At 42.0% G+C, this 20547-nt stretch overlaps 1 long non-coding RNA gene across 1 annotated transcript; it reads left to right on the top strand.

Moving 5' to 3' along the window:
* Window positions 1-1018: 1018 nt before the first annotated feature.
* On the top strand, window positions 1019-7259 carry LOC140065648 (uncharacterized). Its single transcript, XR_011847999.1, has 3 exons — window positions 1019-1102; window positions 5197-5312; window positions 6623-7259. It is a non-coding gene; the product is annotated as an uncharacterized lncRNA (long non-coding RNA).
* The last annotated feature ends 13288 nt before the right edge of the window (window positions 7260-20547 follow it).

Here is a 20547-nt window from a genome sequence, read left to right as displayed (position 1 = left end):
ATGTGAAATACTGATGACAGGTTCCCTTTAATAGTATTATGGTAGCATAGGTAGATTAAGATGCAGAGACATAATACCATCAAGTGTAAGCCAAGAGTAATACACAAACATTCTGGTGGAAACTGGATGGTCCATAGTATGGGAACAAATCCTTCCAAATGTAAGAGCCAGAATTAATCTCTAGATCCCATACTAAGAATCTAATCACGGGATGTGTTATATTGGACCAAACAGAACACATTAAAAGTGCACTTGCTTGTATTGCCAATCTTACAAAATTCTCTGCTTCCTAGTACATTGCATGAGATATTGAATGCTGCCACTGGAAAATACAGTTTATCCTTCAAAAAACAAGCCTCCATACATTTTTTTAATGCAAAAAGTTGCGTCTTTTAGATTGTAGCAGTTGAAAAACATGAGGGATGGGTTGGCTTGTCCTGTTTTGGGTTCACCAAGATCAGTACTTAAACCAGAACTCTCACCTCCACTGGTGTTACCCTTTAAATGCCACAGTCACGTGATGTCATCAGGGAGTGACCATACTAGGGAAAAGGCATGTGGCACTGATTGCGGGTGTTACCAGTGGGGGTGAGCCAGAACGCCAAACCAAACTTCTGTCTGGTGTTCGGCATTGACCATAACAATGCAGGTTCGAGTCCACTGAACTCTAAAAAATATAAAAGGGGGTTAAATTGCTGGATTCATCCATAAAAATCTAAATAATGTTTCTCATAAGCTCAGGTATCTGTTCTCTCCTCAACATATTTTGTAACGGCGGATTGTTCATCAACGGAGCTGAAGTAAAGGACTCTTTAATATTTATAGTCGTCCCAGTGTGAATATAGAGAGTATGCTCCAATGCTCAGGTATGGAGCACCTTCTCTAATTATCTGTCACTTTATAATCCATGTTTTTCACCGCGACACTGTAAACTTGCCCCTATAAAAAAAAAAAATAATAAAAAATAAAAAAAGTTCCCTCTAAGCAGTTTAACCACTCTAACTGCCTCTCATGGCTGATCCGCTGTCACTTATCTCACACAGTCTCACCTCTATCTCTCCAGCGCCGCGGCCTTTTCATACGCTCTGATTTCCATTCCCAGGTAATTGCAGGACTCAGCAGAGAGCCGTCCACATTTGCATTAGTCCTTTGCATGTATATATTTTTATTTTTAACAGGCTGCCTGTCAAATTCTTGAACTTGCTTATTTAGTGTCCCAGTGATCCGTGCTCATCCTCATCCTGTTATGACAGGAGACCAGAGACCTCACAACCAAGAAAATTACACGCTAATAATATGACAAGAGATTTGTACCCAACATTTTAATGCAAGAAAAACAACATAATGCCAGTCGGAGGAGGAGAACATGGTCCCTATTAGTTCTGCTCATACAGACGGTGCCCATTTATCATACGCCATGCACATAGTGAAAAACGTTGTCACTGTATAAAGCAGCATACAAACACGGAATAAGAAGCAAAAGTCTTCGGTTATCTAGTTTACCTTATGCACAAAGGAAACATCAATAGGGTTACAATAATATAAAAAAAAATCTGACATATCAGTTTTTGTAAATGGCTGAATTCAGTATAAAATAAGAATTCTGGTTTATTCTGGAAATTTTGCTTACTATTATTGCTTTTTAATAGTATATGAATAATAAGACAACTGGGTGTAAGTGAGGAGGGAGGAGAAGGGTATTCCCAGGTATAGATACAATTTGGGGCACAATTACTAAAAACAGGACGAAGTGCACCATGTGTAGGGGCAGTGTTGGACTGGCCCACCAGAGTACCAGAGGATCCTCTGGTGGGCCCCGACTCAAACCAATACTGAACCCCAGAGGTCCATCAGAAAACACCACAATTTGAAGGCTGCTAGAGTATATTTCCTTGGGTATAATGAAGAGTGGGCCCCCAAATTGATTTGTGGTGCACGTTCTTCATGAACCTGGCACCCCCTGCACTGCCTTGACAGAGTGCACCAATTTTTTTGGAGAACCTTTAACATGGGGCGTGAGACACACTTCTGTTGGACTTTGCGCTTAAAATGTGGTGCACAATCCAACTGGGCACCTGAATGCCCCATTCAGTGACAAAATCTGTGGTGCATGAAGAATAGTGCACCACATAAAAGGGTCGCGTGTGACAGCAAAAGTGACATGGACACTTCTTAATTGCATGTGCAAGCTGTTTGCACATAAAAGAACGTGCAAAGTCCGACAGAAAATTGGCACAAGGCCCTAATGTGCCCCTTTATGTATAGGGGTTTTTTTCAATGTACTCCTACTAAAAACACTTTAAAAAAAAAGTTTTTGCCAGCTTATTCTGAGCACCATTGCCAGTTTGGTGTAATTATGAGGTCACTTTCAGCTTCATTGAGAAACGAAAAACAATGAAATAAAAGTTTTAATATTTTTGCATTACACAAAATGTTATGGAGACTCTTGGAACAGACATTGAAACTAAACCCCATTCCAGCCTAATTTTCTCATCTTACCTTAGCAGTAGGGGTAAACTGGTTGACGCTCTCTTCTGCAAAGACAAGGACAAGATAATACAAACACAGAAGAACTGTCTGCAGAGCCAGTTCAAAGCTTGGGTCCTGGGTTCAAGTCCCGTCCATGTCAACATTTGCAAAGAGTTTGTATGTTCCCTCCATGTTTCCGTGGGCTTCCTCCATGTTCTACGGTTTCCTCCCACACTCGAAGACATACTGGTAGATGGATTAGATTGCGAGCCCCATTAGGGACATAGACCGATTTGGCAAGCTCTGTGCAGCGCTGTGTAATCTGTGTGCGCTCTATAAATAAAGGAATTATTATTATTATTAACCACAAGGACAAATGCAGTACAAAATCCCAAGGAAAAAGGATAGTCTGAATACAAGAAATGGGTCAAAACACCAGGATACAGACACCAGAATAACAGGATACCAAGAAGCTTACTAAGTACTATAGCAGGAAGAGAATTTAGGGAATTCTGACCTTAGGAAGTGATTGTACCAGATAAGACAGGACAGCAAGGTAGAAATGTGAGTGGAAGGAGAGTCTATGAATAATGGTGGGTCAACTATTGATGAAGCAGAGGCTTAGCTGCAGAAGACATGTGTGGTGCAAATTAAATCCATACTGTCAGAGAAAATAACACTGGGGTTCACAAAAAACAAAATCAGCATGAACAGACTGACATACCAGCACATCCTCAGCCATACCCTACACACAGTGGCACAATTATATGTTACAATTTTATATTTTTTTTTACTTTTTTAACATTCTTGAGCTTTTTGGCTTGGGCCAATAGTCTTCCATAAATGGCATGACCTGAGCTCAATAGTTAGGTCTGTAGATTGTAGATGTGATCTCAATTTTCAGATGCCTGGCTGCCATTGGAATCCATCTACAACCTGGAATTGCATTATGGGGTTCATGGGAATGACAGCTGTCATTCTGAAAATTGCTGTAGTGCAGGATCTGTAGGATCTGCAGGATCTGTAGTGCAGGATCAGTCCGGATCTGGGCTGTCTCGGGCCGGTCGCCGATGTCTGGGGCAGGTGCGGCCGACCGGCGAGCTACACCGACTGACGCTCGGTGATGTGGTCTGCAGTAAGCAGCTGCATTTCAGTCAGCTGCTGCTCCTGTCTTCCCATCCTGCTCTGACGTCAGAGTGGAGCGTGGAGACAGAGCAGCCCCAGCTCGCACAGACGCGATCAAATGTCCTTAAAACTAGTTAAAAGGTACACTGCTTTTTTTGTTATTTGTTGGGGGGGATCTTAATTGAGGAATTGAGCACTGCCAGTCCTGTCTCTGTCTAAAGGCGTTAGACAGAGGGGGTTAATGTGCACTGCTTTAGGGAAGGGGGTCAAATTGTGTCGGTTATACGTTCATTTAACCTAAAATGTATACATTTTCAAAAGAGAAAAAAAAGAGAAAACCCACCATACAATTTGTTATGCAATTTCTCCCGAGTACAGAGACCCCCCACATGTGGCAGTTACTTGTTTTATGGGCACACAGTGAGGCACAAAAGGGAAGGAGCGCCCTGCAGCTGCCAGGATTTTAGTTTTCTCATTGGCCCATTTTGTAGGCTATAAAATTTTAGTTTTTTCATTAATAATTATACATATTTGTTATTTAAAATCTAAATATCACAAAATTATTTTTTTTTTCTAAAAGACACACCACCAGAGTTATGCTCGTTTTTTGGTGAATTTTAACACACCAAGCTGAAAAGGTTGCCCATCACTGCTTTAGACCATACCACTCATTTTTTACTCTCTACTCAATGCTCAATGCCAACTTTAAATGTGTCAGTTAGTGAGCCAAATTTTTAAGAATAAAAATATAAACAACTTGTAGCCTAATATTTGTTTTTCTACCATTATGGAAAGTCAGAAGGTCAACATTAAAAATAAGGAGGTTCATTGCCAACCATTCCAAAATTTTGCCGTATTTTAAGAGATTATTTATTCAGGGGCTGAGTTTGCAGTTTTACACAACAGGGGCCTAAAATAAGGCTATTTTGATCAGACCATTAACCCCTCAGATGCTAAGCTCTGAAGAGACCACATCATCTGATGGTGTCACAGTCTCAGACAAACACGCAGACACATGAGTATCAGGGAACACGCACAAGATTGGGACACAAGCTCAGGAACAGGGTAAATTCTCTGAAAAAGGGTTCAGAGTACAGGTTCGGAGTTCCAGACACTAAGTTCAGGCTTCCATATCAGGTGGGGATTTCTGAATGAGGCAGGATACAAGGTTCGAGTTTCTGGATTGTGTAAGAAACAGGGTTCAGAGTTCCAGGGTAGGCAGAATACAAGTATCCCAGGTCAGACAGGAGAAAGGATTCCAGGCAAGGGTTCTAGTACAGGTTGGGGTTCCAGGATTCTGGATCAGGCATTAAACAGGGTTCCTGTTGAGGCAGGATTCAGGGTTCTAGATCAGAGGTAGGAAACAGTATGAAGTACAGGTAACAGTTTACACTGGAGTTCAGGGCACTGGCGCTGACTGCACAAGGTTCCAAATCTGGCAGGATACAGGTCTCCAGATCTGGCATGGTCAGGAGTACTACAGAAGTACTACCGTGTCCAGTGCTTGAAATTGTTGCATTATAAAGACTGGGATAGTATCCGGCGCAAAATTAGGGACGATTATGATATTACCATCAATGGAGCATGTATTGTGTTTTTCAGGACTTTTCAATGGAAGTCCAAAAGAAAAGGATGCAGTTCCAGGATATCAAGAGTTCCTCTGTGGAAACAGGATGCTGAACCTGAAGAGGAGTTAATTTGGTTGGAAACTGGACGGGGTGTGAGACTCTCTTAGTTTGTCCGTGTCTTGTTGTTTTGCACATGGTTTGGCAAATTGCATGACTTTCTCAACACGAGACTGGTTATGCCTCAGGACAGTTCCCTTATTATTTGCAGAAGGACAGAATTCTGCAGGGGCATAACCAGAAAGCCCCATAATAAATATCTGAATGGGGTCCCCTTCCCATATACATACAACACTCTATACACACACATTTATATACCTATATACATAAACATACAGTTCTTCACACTTATTTAGACACATTTATACACACACACACACATACAGCATATACACATCACATACTGTATACATTATATTCATATTACACCGTACACTGTGCAGCATAATATGTATATAATGGTGCACATCCTCCATTCTTTAGTGTCAGGTCAGATGACAGGGCCCCCTGATACTGTGGGCCCCATAGCGTCCACTATGGCTACTACAACTGTTGTTATACCCCTGGGGAGATGGTCCAGCCCAGGTTAACCCTATATGTTTGCTGTTACAGCATTTGCATGGGAGCGTGTAAAAATGTAAATTTATGTTGCAATGGAGGAATTAGTTAACTGTATGTCAGGGAATGTCTGGGTAATGTCAGGAAGAGGCATTCGGTCTTTGATTGTATAAAGGAGAACTCTACCTCTATCATTGCGCTACAGGAGACTGTGCATACACTGTATAGGGCCTGGATTGGTCATAGCTATCACACCCCAAATTCTAGGGGGGTTAGCCTGCTAGTTTGTAGAAAGCTACCATTCATTTATCAATGATGAAAGTAACAAAATGGCTCCCAGGAGATTGTGTGACACCGTAAAACGTGTTAATAACTTCCAATTCTCTAAAAATATACATAATATATAAAAAAAAATTGTGAAAAAAAGCACATACATTGTAACATGCCATCGATTATTTAAGAAGAGCAGTGTAGTACCTCCCAGCGCCTCTGTTATCATGTGCTGGGCTTCAGTGGTTCATACGGTTTTCCAGTAGAGTAGGTAAAGCTGTCAAGCACAGATATATCTTCACCATATATAACTTGGCTGTAAAATCTCAGATCACCTCTGACGTGATCTTGAATTTTATGGACTCCTTAAATTCACTGTCCGAGAACATAGGAAGTCTGAAATTCGCTGCCCAGGGACACACAAAGCGACCAGCTGAACTACGAAAAACCGGACACACTTACTAACTCTTTATTGCCTGGACACTTAAAATAGTATCACAAAAGACCTTTCAGCCCATCTTAAAAGAATTCACAACTTCTTTTTCTGATCTTATTTTTTTTCATTGCTGTCACAGGTTTCAGCTAAAAAACACCAGGGATTCGATGATGGAAATGAACATCTGCAATAAGTTCCATCGTTTAATAAATCAGGCGCGGATCCCTGACAATATGGTATTAATCTGTAGTAAAGAGAGTGTACTAACTCCCAGTGGTAGCGAAACAGAAATATCACTGACCTGGAATGCAAAGGGCAAAGCGTGAATCACTAATTTTATGAAGCAGCAATGAAAATGTAGTAAATGGCCAAAATTATGAAAAAAGGCTCAAATATCGTAGAAGACTGCCATAAACCCTGGCACGCAACTGACCCCGTGCGTTACCAGCCGCAATTGGATGCTCATTTTACGTTCCCGTCTGATCTGAAGACTCTACTTTCCTCCCCCAGGGAAACTGCTCCGGATTTTCTTTTATCTAGGGAATGATACTTTTGACTTGGAAATCAAGAAATGTAAAAATCAAAAAACTTTACTGAGGAAGTGGCTACAGATTTTCTGAATATAAAGTCATATTCCATTGTATTGATGTTAGGGAGTTGTTTGATACGTCTGGCCTTGTTGTTTTATATTATCACATTATTAAGTGTTGCGGATCCCACTTTCGTTGGACTGTTCACGGTTTTCGGGATTTGCACAGTTAAGACAGGTATTTAACAGCGGTGTCGCGAGCGATCGAATTGTGGCTTTCATGCGACAGAAATTAGGGGGTGTGCCGTTGGATGATCCGACTGATTCTGACTGTGCACAGGATTTAAGATTCAAATTGTGTCGCATCCAATGCACTTACATGCACTCCGGCGGACCTGAGCGGGGAAGCGACACATTCACAATCTTAGTGAATTACGGCACAGTGCACACTCCCGGGCCAATCCCTGTCGGCCACGCCCTTGGCTCCCTGGCTGCCCCCCCCCCCCACCCCTTCACACTCCTTCACGCCCCACTGCTGTGAAGGTGGTGGATTGGGGAAAATAATTGCATGTGCTAGTAATAAGCAATAAGCTAGCATTTGGGATTTTTTTCAGGGCTTCTACGACGCTGACATGGTGCAGAGGACCTGATAAATATCCCCCATTGTGTCCTATCTATAGACAGTGCGCTAAATCTCTGAGAAGAACATCTTGGAGCTAAGAAATGTTTGCGCTAGTTTTGTGTCGTGGCTGCACTGTGCCCGACGAGACAGAAAAAATGGGCACCTAAAGGGCTACTTTAGTGCTTTGTCAGAGTTGACGACACATTCATTACAGTGAATTGTGTCGCTCGCCATATGTTGAAGGTGCGACTAAAAAAGATCCCATGTAGAATAGGGTAACCAAATAATTGAAGATCGTGCGTCAGTATTCAATAATCTGTCACACTCAGCAGACTTGTAAGACACATTGCACATAGTGCAGTTTGACTGGATTTTGATAAATCTGACCATGTATGGTATAAAACATGGGTAACTGAGTTGATTTGACATAGTGTCCTTTTCACAGATAGCTTGTTATAGAGCATGAGGAGCTGAAGAAAGTGTACTTAGTGTCCTTTATGCAGTCAGCATGTCATAGAGCAGGAGCCTTCTGTCGGACATTTGGGAAAAATTGTCTTAACTGATTACTGTTAATCTTGGAGATTTATACTTATAAATTGATGTAGATGCAGCGCACTTAACCCTAACCTTCTGCATCACTGTACCTTAAGACAGAAAAGACATTTTTGTATAACACTATGGGGCACATTTACATACCCGGCCTGGTGGACCTCCCAAAAGTGCATTGTCCGACTTAAATGCACTGTGCCAGGTTTCATTAAGATCGTGCGCCCGGTATCCTGCATGTGTCGCTTCCCCGCCCAGGTCCGTCGGACTTCACCATCTTCTTCCTGGTGCATGTAAGTGCATTATCTTGTGTCACAATTTTAAAGTAAAATCCCGCGCTTAGTCCGAATCTGTCAATTCGTCCGACGGCCCGTCCCCCGATTTCTGTTGCATGAAAGTCGGTGCGACTGTGGCAAAATCTGATCACGTGCGACACAATCCTCTTCTACATACCTGTCCCAGCGGCGCAAACCATGAAAATTTCCAAAATCCGACGAATCCACGGGACCCTTACTAAATAAGTCCCTATGTATTACCTTTGCATTTCGCCTCCACTTCTTGTATGTTAGATTCTTGGCATTCATAGGGTTTATGGCATCGCCATACAATGCATTGTTATTTTAGAAGTCTCTACCATTTCGATTATATTCTCTGACTTAGATAACTGTGTTTCCTACTTTAGGTCAGGGACCTAATAACCCAGAGTTATTACCAGTGGCTGACCATGATTTACAGTGACCTCACTATGGAGAAGATTTATACCTATCACATACACCATGTTGTGCAAAAAACTAATCTAGCATTATATACACTGCAGCATGAAAATAATGATTGGGTTCTTAAAGTGTAATTTACCCTTTGCAATACAAATGTTTAACTCTGACCTGCCCTTTCCAGAACTGTGGGGGGACCCCAGAGGTAAGACCAGCAACTGTGTACAGGGGCAGGAGTGGATTGACTGGTTTGATGGTGTTGTCACGGTAGTCTTGACCAAGTGACAGAAACCAAAATCGGTCACCCTGGTGGGTTACATTAGTGTAACACAAGTGATCATTACCTAGGCCTCAGGTCATGGCCGCTACCCCCCCCCCCATTCCCACCTGGTCTCTGTAGTTTGCCGCCTGTTTTGGTGCTCACTACAGTTAAAAAGGGGATGTATGGTGGTGCAACCCCCAGCTTATCTATAATCTCTTGGCCAACACATGACGAAGCGAAGAGGAAAGGTAACGGAGAGCACATCTGAATAGGGCAGAAGCCTGAAGTAAATCATATTATTCAGCCCCAGGAGCCACAGAACTGTGATAACTGCAGTTCATTTCACAACGTTTCTTATCAGTGGAAATATAACAACCCATACTACAGAGCGGTGGATCTCATAACCGTCCGAATGAATGACTATTATGCATTTTGGGTAAAAATACCTTTTCAGAACTGGACTGAATGCCTTGACACAGATGATGTGATTGTTCCCCTCAGTTTTTTCCAGTTTACTTTGACTTCACAACAAGATAAGCCAAGGTCTCGGACCCTAAATCTGTGCCATTACAGGGCTGCTGAGATCAATATGACAATATGAAATTGCTAGATAAGGACAGTATGAGAGGGAGAAGATAGAATTCCAGGAAAGCAGGTTATGGACAGTGAGAAGTGAGACACGTCAATAACAATGCGAGATACAGTAATAAGTAACACATATATGATCTCGGCACACTCAGAGATAAGGCAACGAATAAGTGAAACTACTATAAACCAGGTTATACAGATAGGAATATGACAGCAACGAAGACTGTCCGGAATACCAGATCATAGACCAGGGCACATCATGCCCGGATGGGCACAGGACTGGAGGAGACACAGTTAATAGGTCAAATATATTACATGACCCAGAGCAATAAGAGCAAAAAGCTAATCCAGAACAAGACAAAACAAGGTGAGTGTGATTTATAAAATGTACTAGATCTCCATTAAGGGGAACCCGTCAACAGAGGGTAATTATTTAGCTGGAGACAGGTTCCCTCAAAAATAGTACTGTATACTCTATACATGTTTTTTTAAAAAAATAAACCATATGAAACTGGTCCCTGCCAGATTGTTTAGCTGAGTCGGGAAGTTAGGGATATTTGCTCCTAGATCCCGCCTCCCATCACCCTTGCTTGTGGATCCTCACTCCTCCAGCCACTCCCACAACTTATCTCCTCCTCCTCCCTCCCTCAGATGAAATCGACTCACTGCAGCTAGCTATTCTCGCGCATGCGCAGTGAGCCCTCTCCCTCCAGCATGTGCATGGAGAAATTAATATGGCTCGCCACGCCTCCATTCCTAGTGGGCGCTTCCCAGCACCCAAGCCATGATGAGCTTCCTTCACCTCTCACTGTTCAGGAGGGTTAGGGCTCACTGTACAAGTGCAAGAATAGTTTGATGCAGGGATCCAACATCATCAGGGGGAGGGGTAGGAGGAGGGACAAGAATAATGATAGTGGCAGATAAACGTTAGGATTTGAAATGCTCCCCCCCCCCCCTTCCGACTCAACTGAACAATCTTGCAGGGATTCAGTAAAGTTTCATATAGTTTATTTCAATAACCATATAACGCACAGATTTTTTAACCCCTTCCTGACACACGGCGTACTATTATGGCACATGTCGGAAGCAGTCGGATGAGAAGGCTCATGGACTAAGTCTCATCCTTACCAGGTGGGTGTTTGCTGCAAATTGCAACAGACACCCAACAGTAACAACTGCGGTCAGTACTGGCACCGATCGTGGGTGTCAGACATGTAAATTCATCCGGCAAAGCTGGCAGATTGCATTCGATCGATGCCCCCTCTCCCCCCAAAAGGTCTTTGGGGGGCGGCGATCAGTTACAATGACAGTCGGGTGTCTATACTAAACTATACTAGAGATAACTAGCAAAGCTGCCATACACTACAATATGGCAGTAGTGCAGTATATGGTAGAAGCGGTCATTCACCCAAAGTACCTTTTGGAGGTCAAAAAAATTGTAAAAAAAATATTAAAAGGTTCAAATCAACCCCCTAACCCTAGAATTGATATAAAAATAAATAAACAGTAAAATCATAAACATGTTAGGTATCGCCGCAACCTAAAATGTCTGATCTATCAGAATATAAGAACGGTTACTCTCAACGTTTCACCCCGAAATATGAAATATGCATAACTTTGACTATGCAGATAACTATCTTCATCAGTCAAGTCCTTTACTAAAAGAAAGCTCCTTGGCCACGCTTTTTCACAGCTAGAAATGAATGAATCACCCACAATTCAAAGTATGGATCAATTCACAGAACTTTACATACTGTATTATTTCAATATTACAAAATGCCAAAAAATTGCTGCTAATGTAGGCGACTTAACAAAGAAAATGCAAAGGATCAAGCTGCCGACTGGGTCATTGTTATCATCGCTTTAATTAATTCCATTGAAACGAATCACAAGTCAAATCATTTCATCGGATACGTGGATTACGTTCTGGGAAATTCATCTAAATCCACACTCTCATAAATTGATTCCTCATCTGAACATATGGCCCGCATTTGTGAAAATGACAACATTGTAACGTCTTCGGGAGGTAAAGATGAATTAATGTGTCATGTTCGCTGCAGAGAAAGGAACATACAAGATGCAGAGCGAGATGGGAAAATTGTCTATTGATAGAAAATAGATTAGGGAGCGTAAGGTGAGGAACACGTGTCGGCATATGTTGACGCTTATGGGGTAAATTGAGAAGGAATCTTAAAGGAATCTCAACAAAAGAAGAACAAGGGTGATGGTCTCTCTCGGGGGAAAGGGAGCAGGTCACTTGCCAGCGAAATGCCCATCATTCTTGGTATCGAATAGCGCGATTCACCCCTTTCATACGAGGTGTCACGATGCATAACCTTTGAAAATCAACATTGGAGAGAGGGAGAGGGAGACGAGATGTAGACAGGGAAATGAGGCAAAGATCAGAGGATTGTGAGGCGGTGTTTTCTGTTTGAGAAGGATTGTGTGTATGTGCGTTGGGAGGGGGGGAATGTCTGCGCGTTTCGTTCTGCCGAGAAGATCTTAGATGTGGGTGATTAAATCTGGCATTTCTGCCAAACGAACTGACCCATAAACATGAGTCACAGAGGAGAGTTCCTGGCTCATTGGAGGATTGGAGGACATGGAGGGAGGAAGCTTAGGCAGCTGCGAGCAGAAATATGGATGATAAGCTTGTAGTGCTGTTCTGGTTGTAACTCACTTACAGTAAACGGCTTTACCCAATGCTAGTCGCTATATACAACTGCGTCCTGCGTGATCACAGGAGGATTACAAACACTATTTATAAGCAGATGCCATTGTCTTCTGCTCCTTATGAAGGGATCATCACTTTAATGATGATGTTTTAGGATGATTACAATATTATATATAATTAGTCCCTTCATAAGAAGTTCAATCCTGGTTAAAATTCGGCTCAATTCCCCCACTACTGTTAATGCCCAGAGCCCCATATTGACAATAAACCGGACAGGTCACCAACATTTTGGAGAGGATCATTGCTCCCCGATTACATGAACAGGAGGGATGACCTTCTTCAAAATGGCATCAGGTAAGTGCGGCTGCTGGTAATTTAAATACCTCTGGCAACTTTTCCAGCGGCATTTAAAGAGTTGACCACCACGATCAGTGCCAGAACCAATCAGGGATGTTACTACTTGGGGTCAGGGTTTGGTACCTTGACAGCTCTTTTTAAACTCCGGTTTGACCAAACTCCGACAAACCTGAATTTCCACTGGTCTACTCAGTACTATACATAATATAAGTACCCGTAGGTAAGTATTATGCTGTTATGTCACAACATCATTTGTCTACCAGAAAATTTTGAAGGGATTATTTTGGTTATGAAACTTCAGCAGAAGAATTTGCACATTAGTTCTGTCCACTTTCTTCCATGCATGCTAACAGGGCCGATTCTAGCTTTTTTGCTGCCTGAGGCGAAAACTTAAATGCTGCCCCCCCCCCCTCAAAAAAATCCTAGCCCTGATCTCCTTCTATATTCAGTCCACTGAATTTACATATGCATCTTCAGGGGTGTAACTAGGAGAGACAGGGCCCCATAGCCGACTTCTTAATGGGGCCCCCTTGCCCTTAAAATATATACACATTTGTATGCTCGTACATGTGAGTTACAGTCACACACAGTATATACATAGAGAATATACACACATACATACAGTACCATATACACCCAAGTATCATATACACAGACATACAGCGTATACATATCACATTTGCACACACATATAGAGCATTTACACATCACACACTTGCAGCAGGTGCCTTTGCTCCGACAATTTGCCATTTCTATTACATGCATGTACACACCCATACATACAATACCATACAGACATCCAGCATATATACACACACATACAATATATACACAGCACACACAAACTTAATGCATATACACACCCAATACGCACCTATTACCCTGGTACTGGGGCCCCCTGACATTGCGGGCCCCATAGCAGCTGCTATGGCTGCTACCGCTGTAGTTGCGTCCCTGTGCATCTTAACATCCTAAGCGCGGTTTCCCACATGCCATTTTCATTGTGGTTTTAAATGCATACATAACACAGCATCATACACACAGCAGGCAGCAGCATACACACATCATCATACACACAGACAGCATCATACACACAGCAGGCAGCAGCATACACACATCATCATACACACAGACAGCATCATACACACAGCAGGTAGCAGCATACACACATCATCATACACACAGACAGCATCATACACACAGCAGGCAGCAGCATACACACATCATCATACACACAGACAGCATCATACACACAGCAGGTAGCAGCATACACAAAGACAGCATTATACACACACAGCATCATACACACAGACAGCATACACACAGCATCATACACACAGCAGGTAGCAGCATACACAAAGACAGCATCATACATACATCTTCATACACACAGCATCATACACACAGCATCATACACACAGCATCATCATACGCACAGCATCATCATGCACACAGCAGGTAGCAGCATAGACACGGACAGCATCATAGACACGGACAGCATAATACACACAGCAGGTAGCAGCATACTTACGGACAGCATCATAGACACAGACAGCATCATACACACAGCAGATAGCAGCATACACACAGACAGTATCAAAAACGACAAAGCTAAAGAATATGTATTGTGTGTAGCCTAAGCAGTTACAATAGGCCGAAGTCACGTACAATCCAAATCTAAACAATAAAACGTGAAAGAGGACCTGTCACCAGAATTTTAAGTCTCTCACAAGTAATATCTGCTGTTAAAGGGTTAAAAATCCACCCATTTTATCAAAAATTATCTTTTCTGAAGAGTGGAGTTTTCTTCTGGGCTACCAGTGAACCATGGCTCCTTGTGTTGAGTGACAGCTCTGTGTCTCTTCAACAGGCTGGAGGTCCTCTTCTGGTCTGTACCAGAATTCTGTCCCCTTCACTGCTTGGTGTGTTTAGCAATAAGCCTGAAATTGGCCATGGTGGGCACAGACACCGGTACCAAGCCGGGCAATCCCCTGAAAGAGTCAAACAGCCCGCGGAAAGTGCGATCCGCGATCCTTAGTAAATGAGCCCCATTGTCACAAGGTCTTTTAAATAGGGCTCCCTTTTACTATGAATACCGTAGTTGGGTTTTTAGAATTGGAACCCTAAGATCAGAGACAATTCTGTACATAAGTGTTGATTCTTGAACAAGTCAAGGAGCCACAGAAAAGTAAACCGCACTATAATTTAGTCCTCTTAAAGAAGCCTTAAGAAGAGCTTAATTTAATGGGATGCAGAGATTGTGGTAGCATGGAGGTCCAAGAGCCTTAAAGGGATATTCCAGGAATAGCCCTTTAATGGGATCATAAGGTGTTTTTCCCATACAAAGATACCAGCATTATGAATGATACAATGTAGAAGGGTTCTGGCACTGATTTTGACCTGGGGCAGCAGCTTCAGGTTACGCCTGTGGCCATCGCTATTGCCAGTTGAGACCTTATAGAATAAATATGACTGTGATATGATTCAATGAAGGTCTCCAATCTGCTATTCGCTATTCTCTCATCTATCAGATAAGTGGTACACTCGGAGAAGACGTTGCATAGAACATTTTTCTTGACCTCAACTTTTTGTTGCCACATTTTTTGTCTTTTGCTTTTGTCGAGAACCTATTTATTGTTCTGGACACAAAGCTTTTCGACAGTCAAATGATTCAAGCTCCGGCTCAGTAGCCTGCACAAATGCCAGACATTTCCAAGTATTTTCTACAACTATCTCTCTCTAAATCACTGTGTTCAGGGCAAAACAGATGCTCTTAGATGCGTCACAGTCAGCTCCTCGGAATAAGGCTGTCTTGTAAATATGTGCCAAAATCTTACCTCCTATTAATAGTTTACAATCCAGTAATATTCACAGCATAATATCTACAAATTATAATTACAATGTATTTTCAAAACCTTTTTTTAGGCTGCCAAAAAAAAAAAATATGAAAAGTCCTCCAGAATATGTTACATTTCTAATTGTCTGAGCGGCTATTGAGGCAGCTGTGTTAAAGCCATCGCCTCTTTTATAACAACTCCACGTGACTTCACAAACCGGGATTAGTGGATTATTTTAGCCTAAGAAGAAGATATCCCATGGTGATAATTTTCCGAGAGACATTTGATTAGAGAAGGCTTAAGAAACGCGTGGAGCTCCAGCTGAGATGACTAGTGGCTAGAAGAGCATTCTGGGAGATATAGTCTGGTCTCTATTAGTTGTTAGTGCTACTATAGGCAATCCTCTGCCCTAACACTCAACTGGTAATTTTAAGCCGTTTCTTCTTCTGATAATTGGTGCTTTGAGAAGTTGATGAGGAGGAAATCCAAAATTGTTGATAACCATTAGACCAGGCCTGACCTACAATATGGCAAGACTGATGCATGATGCAGGACAGTTTCAGGATTTCCCACAACAACAGTTTGTGATATGTGGGAAAAGGGATTACCTGTAAGTTCTGCAGGGGCGTGAATAATCAAAGGAAGGAGGGGCTCTGTTAACGCCAGCCCTCAAGGGATTTTCAGCTTCATTTACATATATATAAAATGTTATTTTAGAAGGAAAAGAGTAGAACATTCCTCTATTTAAACATGTCTCGAATCTTGGTGGTCCGATCTACCACAATGCAGTAACGGTTCACAAAGATAAAATTAGACTTAGTTAGATTTAGTTTGATCCGAATTTTGCTTATATCTTAATTACTTAGATATTGGATGTTATACATGCACTGAAAGACTGCATTTCCCCCTGGTGTCATTTCCATACCGCTCTAGTGTAACACGCTGATATATGTGGATAGATATAAATATAACACGGTAAAATATAGCATAATATAATATATGCGGTTTTAGCAAGCACTGTAAATAGAATTCTTTGCACTGTCACCTTTCCGAGATATGTAATGTATTAATGTGACTTTAATATTCCTATTTTATGGCCCCAAAAAAAAGAGATTTACAAGTGAATATCACTTTCCATCATCTGACATGGAGCCTCAATTACAGCTTCATATTTTATTACTTGTTGGATGGATGAAATACTAAACAACAAGTCATTGTCGTGGATTCCAACAATTGGGTAATTATATTCCGGCATTAGACAAGCCGGAGAGGAAGACTAACCCATCACTGTGCGTCAATCGCAAGGAATTCTCATATCTGAATAGAAAAGATATTTTTCAAAAAATACCACTGATGTTTTTATATCGGGAAATGTTTCTGGACGCACATGACAGCCACTTTTCCGTGCCACTGGCTGAATTATTTGCATAATTATTTGCAAATCGGAGAAGAGTCATGAAAAGGGTACATTTGGTATTTCATTTCTAATGTGGTAATTTTGAGATAAATGTCACAGATGTTTGCGGATTTGCGCACGTGTAGCACTGTATATAAAAACTTCTATGGTTGGTCTGAACTGTGGGGAATTTTTTACGATTGAAGTGGAAGCATCTAAAGGATCTTATAAGGGTTTTCTGCAATCAGGAAAATTCCGGCCCCCGGCTGAGAAGGGAGTAAAATAAAAATAACCTTTGTTTTGGTGAAGGAGTGTGGTGGAGAGGAAAACAAGGGATAGTGGAGCTTTACACAGTTTGGGTCATCAGTGATTCAATTGAAATGAGGAACCAATCGAGTCAGGGTCAGCTCCAAGTTTCACTATGCCCCTTGGTGACGGAGCCTCAGTGGGCCCCTTTGCAATGAACTCATGTGGAAAGTAAAACAGTCTCATGTTTTCTAAATTATTCCCTGATTTATCATACCAAACAGCTCATGGTCACTTTATATAAAGCCCCTATGGATTCCTATGATTAGGTCCCCAGCACCCCTGGGCCCCGGCACTTGCCCAGATATGCCCAGTGCTGGTGCCGGCCCTGTATACAGTCATGTAAAAGGAGTGTTAATTAGTAAAATGGCTATGTGATTCGCTGCCAGAATGGCATCTTCTTCAGGCCAATTCTGTAAATTTATAGAGCTGTGAGCAAAGTCCCTCGATGGTCTATAAACCAACTGATGGTTGTTATCACGTCAAATGAAACCTGTAATTGGCCTTACCAATTGTAGGATGACAAACAGTGGTAGAAATGTGACTTGAGAATGAAGGGGAGGATCATCACAAGTCAGTGGCTGGAGCACAGTGTAGATGACCTTGGCACACACCCTGGTTCCTAGGGACTGCAAGTTTACTACAGCTGTACAATACAGCTGACCCTATTAGGGTCAACATTATGATCATCGGCCAGCCCCTTTAAGCAATTTTTGTTGTCTCTACAGTCATGTAATACTACATTTAACCAGTAGTGGCCACTGTAGGTAAAATGTCTTCCTGTTCTCAAAGTCAGCTCTTCAGACAAAAGGAACGGGACCTGTAGTAAGCAGTGGATCGCCACGGGGCCTCTATATTGGAAGAGTTTTGTTATGACAATCCCTCAAGGGTTATTTTAGGCAAAGTATTTAAAATACAGTTTAATATTCTTTTGCAATGGATAATATCTTTTCTTTCTTCATTTTATACAAGATGAATGATCCATTCACACGTCCACTGAGATACACCATGCAACTATCTCATCTGAACAGATCATTGTGGAATATAATTCATATAGTTTTCAAGGACATAGTAAATTCAGAGATAGTTTTCTTACTGAAGGGGTCCCTTAAGGGGCTTTAAGGACCTCACAGCTATATACGATATCATTATTATAACTGGCACATAACAGTTGAGCAGCTTTCTACAATACTGTGTATGTTGGGTCGAGGCCCAAGAACCTAACATTACACAATCCTAGGTATTGATCAGTGTAATGTATGGATGGATCTTCCATGAGAATGATTTTCAGTATGAATACAGACCATGAAAGCCATTAAGGTGTAAAGATCCTTCTGCCTTTTTGGGGTTTATAGCTGGAGGTGTCAGAAAAGTTGTCACTGTACCATGCCATCGCCAGAAAAAAAAGCTCTATGTTTGGCCATACGTACAGTGTGGCTGCCCCTATAGAGAGGGGAAGGGGGAGGAGCACTCCCCCCTCCCTTTCTCCAGTCGGCCGTATGCTCCTCACAGGTCCTGGCCAGGGCATAGCAAAAGTTTGTATGAATGAAACCTTACACTGTCATATAGGAGTCTTTTTTCTTGTAGGACATTTGAAATCTTTGGTGGCAACATTTTAATATTCCATACGTTTAATCGGAAGCTACATACATAACATTACCGATAATATCAAATTTGTATTGTGTCTTTAAAAGAAAATCTAGAAAACTTTTTTAAAAAATCTCTTTCACTTTAGCTGATTTATTCCTGCTCTTTGGTCCTCATGCTAGGTCATCAGTGAAAGCTTGTGTTGTATGATGCCTTGCTCCACAGATTCAGCCCTGCTTAAAGGGGTTGTATAAGCTTGTATGTGGAATAGGGATAACAAAGTGATTGGTGAGGGTTCCAATGCTGGCATCACAAGAAAAGACCCCATTAATCCAGAGCACAAGGGTGCCATTCTCACTAATAAGTGGTGTGGTAGGTTGGGCATGCGTCCCATCACTCATTTCAGTAGTATGAGAGTTTTGGAAATTGTCCGACGGCCACGCCCCAATTTGTGTCGCAGGAAAGCCGGCGCGATGCGCCACAATCAGATCACGTGTGCCATTTTAAAGACTGTGTGGCCATTTAATCACTTTTTATAACATTTTTTACTTTATAAAGGGTACTTTAACCCTAGGTTGTCTGATAGATCCTGCCATATACTGCCATACAACATAATGGATATTACCAATCATTCATTACAATGTGCCAGTGGCTATACAGCCTCGGGTCTTAAAAAGACCTGTGGCTGTCACAGCAATCGGTCATCACTCTCTGATGATGTCATGGGGAGTGACACTTAAAGCGACATTACAGCGCTCATGCGTCACTGTTTTTTTGCCCCCACCTTCAACTTTACATGTTGAACACCCACAATCGGTGCTAGCACTGTACGCAGATGTTATCAATGGTGTTTGCTGCAAGGTGCACTTACCACTCACCGTGTATGGAGAGGTCTCAGCCGGTGAGCCCTCTCCTAACACCCGCAGCCAACATGTGACGTATAGATACTTCACACAATGTTTAGGGATTAATATTATCCCCTATCGACAGGATAGTGGACAACAGACAAACTTGGTAGAACCTTTTTAACCTACATTTCTTCATGTCAGAAGAGAGGTTACACTTAGTCACTGCAGCTTCGCTCCAATTCATATTTCACTCATTTTTATCGGCTTCTGAGAACAGATGATCAGTAGAGGTTCTAAGTGTTGGAGCCCCACTGATCCACAGGAAAACTTCTTTTAAGACTAAAAAGCTTTTTCATGCTACGTGATGTTCAAACAAAGGTTTCTACAATGCTAAGGTAAGCATCACAGAGTAAAGGCTCATGAGATGCTATACTGGTTCAGCTATAGCCAGGGTCCCAGCATTTTAAAGTGAATATTTAAAGGTTCCCAAAAATTCCAGACTCTAAGCAACAAGAAAGCCGCTTATGCACGTTCATGGGTGACTTTCTGCAAGAACATGAAAAAGAAACTGTCTGTGTGATAATTAATCCCCCGGGAAGTTACAGCCTGGCATCCCGCTGCCACTGCCAGGGAGAAGCACTTCAAAGCAGGACTGTCCGTCTGTTTGTGATAATAAGACAAGAACACGAAACACGGACATCGAGTCTGTCACACATGAAAAGAGGGAAGGAGGAGCAGGGGACATCAGAGAGAGAAAAAGAGGGTGCAATGACACCGACGGAGATGTCTCCTTACACAG

This window comes from Engystomops pustulosus, chromosome 6 (genome assembly GCF_040894005.1).
Source record: "Engystomops pustulosus chromosome 6, aEngPut4.maternal, whole genome shotgun sequence".
NCBI classification, from domain to species: Eukaryota; Metazoa; Chordata; class Amphibia; order Anura; family Leptodactylidae; genus Engystomops; species Engystomops pustulosus.
Note: the sequence above shows the minus strand (reverse complement) of the source record. Positions and strands in the feature narration are given on the sequence as shown.